Genomic DNA, 7596 nt, shown 5'->3' with positions numbered 1-7596 from the left:
TCCTTCCTCGGTTTGGGAAGAATTTGCTCAACATATTTGGGATCCTTCCCCTCAGAAGCACATTCCCTGGAAGACAGTGCCAAGCAGGAAAACAAGTACCCACAGAAGCTGGGAAAAGGGGCAGGTTTGCAGCGACTGGTCATGGAGGGAGGTGCTGCTGGCCCCAGCTCCGGATGGACAAGGCTGTCCAGAGGTCCCTGCACACACACAGGGGTCAGCAATGAGCTCCAAAAGTGCCCCTGGGTCTGCTGGCAGCAGAAGCCAGGGGAGATGCTCCACACAAAGCCCAGTGCTCTTCCTCCAGGGGCTGCAGGGAACGGGGGACAGGAACACCCTGGAACAGTGGAACGGGCACAGCCAGGGGCTGCAGGGGACAGGGGACAGGAACACCCTGGAACAGTGGAACGGGCACAGCCAGGGGCTGCAGGGGACAGGGGACAGGAACACCCTGGAACAGTGGAACGGGCACAGCCAGGGGCTGCAGGGGACAGGAACACCCTGGAACAGTGGAATGGGCACAGCCAGGGGCTGCAGGGGACAGGAACACCCTGGAACAGTGGAATGGGCACAGCCAGGGGCTGCAGGGGACAGGAACACCCTGGAACAGTGGAATGGGCACAGCCAGGGGCTGCAGGGGACAGGAACACCCTGGAACAGTGAAATGGGCACAGCCAGGGGCTGTGGGGGACAGGGGACAGGAACACCCTGGAACAATGGAACAGGGCACAGCCAGGGGCTGCAGGGGACAGGGGACAGGAACACCCTGGAACTGTGGAATGGGCACAGCCAGGGGCTGCACGGAACGGGGCCCAGGGCAGCACCAGTGAGAGCCTGGCCCGCCCTGCCTCGGGGCTGCAGGGGCCGTCCTTCCCCTTCGCCCACAGCTTAACAAAGCCATTTTCCACCGGGGCTGCGAGCCTCGAGGCCTCGCAAAGCAGAGCTATTTTGAGTATTTTCCACAGCATCTCTGAGCACTGCTGTGCTCATGACTGGTGAGTGGGAGATGCATGCACGCAGATCTCCGGAGTGTGCCAGCCCAGCCTCCTCCTCCTCCTCCTCCCTGCAGCGGAGCCTGGGCTGAGGTCGCGGCTCAAGCAGAGCCCCCGCCAGCCCCAGGCTGTCCCCGGCTGTCCCTGCAGGGCTGGGTGGCTGTCCTGGCACCCTGGGCCACACAGTGCCTGTTGGAGGCCGTGTCCCCTCACCAGGACATGTCCCAGGGAAGGGGCTGCTCCAGGGATGGAGGGCTTGCATCTCTCTGTTCCCCAAGCAGCCCCAGGGATGGCCTGGTTTGCAAAAGGTGAAATTAATGTCTAGAGGGGACCCAGCTGTGTTTTGTATTCATGAACTAAGGCCCTGGCAGGTGGGACACTGGGGCTTGGAGCAGCCTGGGGCAGTGGAAGGTGTCCCTGCCATGGCCGGGGTGGTACACAGTGAGCTGTGAGGTCCCTTCCATCCCAAACCATCCTGTGGCTCTGTGATGCTGAGCCCAAGCTATAAAGCACGATGTCCCTCGGGCAGAGGCTGCTGGAACCTTCCTTCACTGCTGGAGGTCCCGATGACACTGGACAGAGTGCAACAGCCCCGAGCTGCAGCCCCGAGCCCAGCCAGGCTTTGCCCAGGCTGCAGACCCCTCCTCCGTGGAGCAGGGAGCTGCTGCTGCCTCCCTGTAGGGATGTGGCTCAGTGCTGGGCTTGCCAGCGATGGGTTAATGTCTGGGCTCCGTGCTCTGGGGGGGCTTTGGCACCCCAACCCCCCTGTGGCTCTGAGACAGCCCCAGGGATGGAGCTCAGCACCGTGCGTTTGTCCTGCCGCCCGGCTGTTTGTCCTGCCGCCCGTGTGACAATGCTGCCTCCTGCTAAAAGGCTCTCACCGTGCTGCAGGCCCCAGAAAAGAGGTAAAAGAAAGGGAAAACAGCTCCTGAGAGTCATGAGTTTGCAAAACTCCGTGTCTGCGATGGCTGCTGTCGTTAGGGGGAAATGGCAGGGACAACAAACCCATTAACGCAGCTGTTAATTGAAAGCAGGACCGTGTGGAGAGTGCCGTTTGTAATTATGAGAATAGTTATTAAAACACCATTTTTACTTTTTAAAATGCCTGACTTCAGTACAGAGTATGGAGGAGTTATGTTTTAAAAAGTTAATTATTTCCAGGAGCCAGGATGGGCCGGGAGGGGCCGGGAGGAGGAACCGGGAGGGGTTGGGAAGGTTCGGGAGGAGCCGGGAGGGGTCGGGAGGGGTCGGGAGGAGCCGGCCCGGCCCCGCTTCTGCGCCCGGCGGGGCTGAAGGCGGCCGGCAGCCGTGGGGACGGACAGACAGCGTTTGTGTGCGGACAGACAGCGTTTGTGTGCGGAGGGAGCGCAGCTGGAGCCGGACAGGTGTGAGCCCAAAGAGATCCTGCGGCAGGGCAGCTGGGCTGCGATTCTGGGCCGGTGATTGCTGCAGGGAGCAGTGTGTGCAGGTGTAACCCACTGTGCTGCACACACCGGCTGTGCCTGCAGCTGTTCCCCAGGGAATTCTGCCCTGTGCCCCTGTGCTCAGGTGAGAGCCCACCTGCAGAGCTGCCCCAGCCCTGGGCTCCCACAGCAGAGGGACCTGGAGCTGCTGGAGAGAGCCCAGAGGAGCCCGGAGCTGTTCCAGGGCTGCAGCCCCTCTGGAGCCAGGCTGGGAGAGCTGGGAATGTTCCCCTGGATGAGGGAAGGCTCCAGGCAGAGCTCAGAGCCCCTGGCAGGGCCTGGAGGGGCTCCAGGAGAGCTGGAGAGGGACTGGGGACAAGGATGGAGGGACAGGAGCCAGGGAATGGCTCCCAGTGCCAGAGGGCAGGGATGGGTGGGAGATTGGGAACTGGGAATTGCTGGCTGGGCTGGGATTGCCAGAGCAGCTGGGGCTGCCCCTGGATCCCTGGCAGTGCCCAAGGCCAGGCTGGAGCAGCCTGGGACAGTGGGAGTGTCCCTGCCATGGATGGGGATGGGGATGGGGATGGGATCTAAGGTCCCTTCCAGCCCAACCCATTTTGGGATTCCATGATCCCACAACCACGAGGGTCTCCAAGCTTCAGCTCCTCTCTCCCTCCCTCAGCACTTCTTTGCTTCCAGCCAAGCTCAGCTGGATTTCAGCACAAGTGTAGGATGGACACACACCCAGTGGTACAAAAATGCCCACTCTCCCTTTCCCAGCAATGGAATAATCATAGAGAAACAGGCAATTAATCATGCATAGTAAATAATTTAGTCTTTTTTGCAACACCTGAAGCACAGTGAGTAAAATACCAGTGATTTGAGAAGAGTAGTATTAAATAAAACTATGCAAAATGAAGCTCAGCCCACACACTGAATGGAAGAAAAACTGGGTTTTATTCGATTTTAATTAAATGGGATCTGGTTCTTCAATATGGAAAAACTAGATTAAAACTGAGGCAAAAATTGAATCCCATTAATATTACCAGTAAATAAAAATACATTATTTTTTGGTTGAGGGAGCTTTAATAATAAGAGGCATCATAAAGAGAGAACTCAAAACTGGATTGTACATTCACCAGATTGTTCAATACAAAAGCCAACAAAATTAGCCCATATTGATGTGACAAGCAAGAAGAAATATATTAGTTTCCAGCTCACAACATTCCACTACAAGATATCATTGGAAAAGCAAGTCAATTTTGATATCAGTCAGATCCCAATTAAATGAGGCCACACCTGCAGCAGCAGTCCCACAGGCCTGGCCCCCACAGGCACACAGAAAGGAGAGGAAAATGGATTTATTGCAGCCCCTCCCCTGCCTTCCAGCAGGGCCTGGGTGGGCAAGGGCTGCCAGGCTCGGGGTGGCCAGCACAGCCACTGCCACGTCTGGGGGCAGGAGAGCCCAGGAAAGGACTTTTTTTAATATCTGCAGTGAGACTGAGGTCTTCATGTTGGAAATGATGCTGTGGGTCAGCCTGGATAATGAGGGCTGTCTGGTGCTTGTCATGCAAGGTGACGTGTTCCAGGGATATAAATATGTATTTCCAAGGCTGTTCCAGGAAAAGAAAAAAAATTGGGTCCAGGAGAGAGTTCCTAATATCCATACCTTAAAAACGTGATACTAAGCAAACAAACTGAAAAAGAAATATTTCCTACCTAACATGTTTCTGCTGGCTGGGGGCAGAGCTGCAAACAGAGAATGAGGTTCAGGGAATAAGTCAGCATTGAAGGAAATATGGCAATAACAGTAACAACAACATGAACTATATTACTATTATTATTATTATTATTATTATTATTATTATTATTATTATTATTAATAATAATAATAATAATAATAATAATAATAATAATATAGTGTACTTTTTAACATTTTAAGGGCTAGGGTAAAATATTTTAATCAGGCATTCTCTAAGCAAATGGAAAGTGTCCTGTTGAGTGATCTGCCTAACGAGGCTCCACGCAGGTTTCCAGAGCAGCTCCTGCCTTGCTTTCCCAGGAAGGGCAGAGAATTAGAGGCCTGTGAGGAGGCAGGAGCACCCTGCTGCCTGGACAGCTTCCTTGCCAGTGTAACCTGGTAATTGTGCTAGAGCCTGGCCTCCTCCTTTTGCCTCAAATCCTGAAATGTTAATTTTCATCTCTGATTAAGCTGCAGACCAGTCAAGGCTCCTTTTATTAAGTCAGGCAGACTCCTACCTGCTTCCCGAGGGCTAAATTTGGCTGGCAAAGCCATTGTAATATTGTGTAATTAATTTGCCAGTCAAAAAATTTCTGCAGGGCTCTAATTTACTTATCTGTCTGCAACACTAATGAATCTCCCAGCTCAGTACTTTAATCATGTTTTCTGCCTTTTTATCTCCTTTTTTAACTCCAGGTTTCCTAATTGTTTACTATGGGCTCATCTGTCACCTGTATTTTGGGGCTGTGTTTGTTCTCACAACAAAAGGCAGCAAGCACGCGGACTCTGTAGTTCTCCTTCTTGGCTGGGAGCTGCTGAAAGAGTTCCTTCCTTTATTCTTCAATTCCAACAAACAAGAGAGCCGAGTCAGTCAAAATCAAGATGCAAAAATCCAAGAGAAAAAGCCATTTGTGTTTGGAGGACTGAAGGTGGTGACTTCATTCCAGCTGGTGTAACCTGTGTGCAGGACTGCCTAAAGGTCATTCTGAGCACTCTGTTCCCTGATTAGTGCCAGTGGGAAATAGGTTTAAAAATGGGGATATGGCACCTGAGGGCACCATTGGAGGGTGGCTGTGGTGGTGGTGGCTTGATGCTTGGACTCGATTATCTGAAAGCTCTTGTAACGATTCTTTGAAACGTAACATTGGCTGGTTTTTACTTCTTTAACTTTGCAAATCACAGCTCTGTAGTCATTTTTTGTTTTTCTAAAGCATTTATTACATAAAATGCTGCAGTAAGTGGCACATTCCTGTAGTGTTAAGTACTTTAGTGTTCTTCCAACACACCAACTCTGATGTTTGTCACTTCACAGTTTTCCTGGTCTCTAATGGGAATGTTTTTTGAAGGAGAACAGAAATGCTAAATAAAAGATAAATAATCATACAGAATCACAGAATCCCTGAGGTTGGAAAAGCCTCTGGGATCATCAAATCCAATCTGTGCCTGATCCCCACCTTGTCCCCAGCCCAGAGCCCTGAGTGCCACCTCCAGAATTCCTGGCACACCTCCAGGGATGGGCACTGCAAACCTCCCTGGGCAGTTCCAGTGCCTGAGCCCCCTTTCCATGGGGAAATTCCTGCTGTGCCCACCCTGAGCTGCCCTGGGCCAGCCTGAGGCCGTTCCCTCTGCTCCTGTCCCTGCTCCCTGGGATGATCCCAAATCCCCCCGGCTGTCCCCTCCTGGCAGGAGCTGTGCAGAGCCACAAGGTCCCCCCTGAGCCTCCTTTGCTCCAGGCTAAGAGGCTGGAATTCAGGCTGGAATTCTGCACCCCCTCATTTGGATACCTCAAGCGAATGGATGATATGGCCTTGTGATGAAAGATAAAGAATCTGATGTATTTAAGTGTAAAAGGCTGGTGCCAGTGCCGAGGGCTCAGGTGTTTCACGGAGGTGTCAGACACACCTGGGAGCAGAGACCCGCAGCTCTGGCATTGCTCCAGGGCTGGATCCACCACGTGAATCCTCTCCACCTGTTTGTTTTACACCGCTGGGCTTTGCTGCTGCACTCTACTGAACGGGAGCGCTGGTTTTCAGAAGGAACTTTGAGGGTAAACATTTGATCCTGGGAACAAGTGCCGTGGTAGGAAGCTGTGCTGGAAGGAAACACAGACTTGTCCATCTGTCTCCCCAGAGCCCTGCTGTGATCCCTGTTCCCATGCAGCCCGGGGACTTTGGAACAGAGCTCTTGTAGGCTCCACCAGCGTGCAGAAGAGTCGCTTGGAAAATGTTGAGTTTATGCTGGGAAAACTCGAGTTTATGCGTGTATCTGACGAGAATTGACGAAAAGCACAGAAACTTGAGTAGATCAAAGACAAGCCCATCCCCAGGGCCGCCCTGAAAGGCGAGAGGTTCCCGAGGTACCAGGAATGAGTTAATCCCACCGAGGAATGCGGAGGGGCTGCCAGATAACAGAGTGACATTGTTTTTCCCTGATGTCAGCACAGAAACCCAAACACAAAGAGGTGAATGTAGTCCTTGGAGGCAGCTGAATGTGGAGCTTGTGCCGGCATCCAGCCGCATTGAAACAAGATGACAAAGTGTTTCCTGGAAGCAGGGGCTGGGCCGGCCAGCTGGGCCGGCCACCGTGCTGGGGAGGCCCAGGGATGTGTTGGGCTGAAAAGGGTCAGGGATGTGCTGTGGTGGGATGTCTCAGGGATGTGCTGTGGTGGGGAGGGTCAGGGATGTGCTGTGGTGGGAAGGATCAGGGATGTGCTGTGGTGGGGAGGGTCAGGGATGTGTTGGGCTGAAAAGGGTCAGGGATGTGCTGTGGTGGGGAGGGTCAGGGATGTGTTGGGCTGAAAAGGGTCAGGGATGTGCTGTGGTGGGGAGGGTCAGGGATGTGCTGTGGTGGGGAGGATCAGGGATGTGCTGTGCTGAAAAAGGTCAGGGATGTGCTGTGGTGGGGAGGGTCAGGGATGTGCTGTGGTGGGGAGGGTCAGGGATGTGCCATGTCAGGGATGTGCCGTGGTGGGGAGGGTCAGGGATGTGTTGGGCTGAAAAGGGTCAGGGATGTGCTGTGGTGGGGAGGATCAGGGATGTGCTGTGCTGAAAAGGGTCAGGGATGTGCTGTGGTGGGGAGGGTCAGGGATGTGCTGTGGTGGGGAGGATCAGGGATGTGCTGTGGTGGGGAGGGTCAGGGATGTGCTGTGGTGGGGAGGATCAGGGATGTGTTGGGCTGAAAAGGGTCAGGGATGTGCTGTGGTGGGGAGGATCAGGGATGTGCCATGTCAGGGATGTGCTGTGGTGGGGAGGGTCAGGGATGTGCTGTGGTGGGGAGGGTCAGGGATGTGCTGTGGTGGGAAGGGTCAGGGATGTGCTGTGGTGGGGAGGCCCAGGGATGTGCTGTGGTGTAGAGGCTCAGGGATGTGCTGTGGTGGGAAGGATCAGGGATGTGCCATGTCAGGGATGTGCCATGTCAAGGATGTGCCGTGGTGGGGAGGCTGAGGGATGTGCTGTGGTGGGGA

The sequence above is a fragment of the Haemorhous mexicanus genome, chromosome 8 (genome assembly GCF_027477595.1).
Source record: "Haemorhous mexicanus isolate bHaeMex1 chromosome 8, bHaeMex1.pri, whole genome shotgun sequence".
NCBI lineage: Eukaryota > Metazoa > Chordata > Aves > Passeriformes > Fringillidae > Haemorhous > Haemorhous mexicanus.
Note: the sequence above shows the minus strand (reverse complement) of the source record.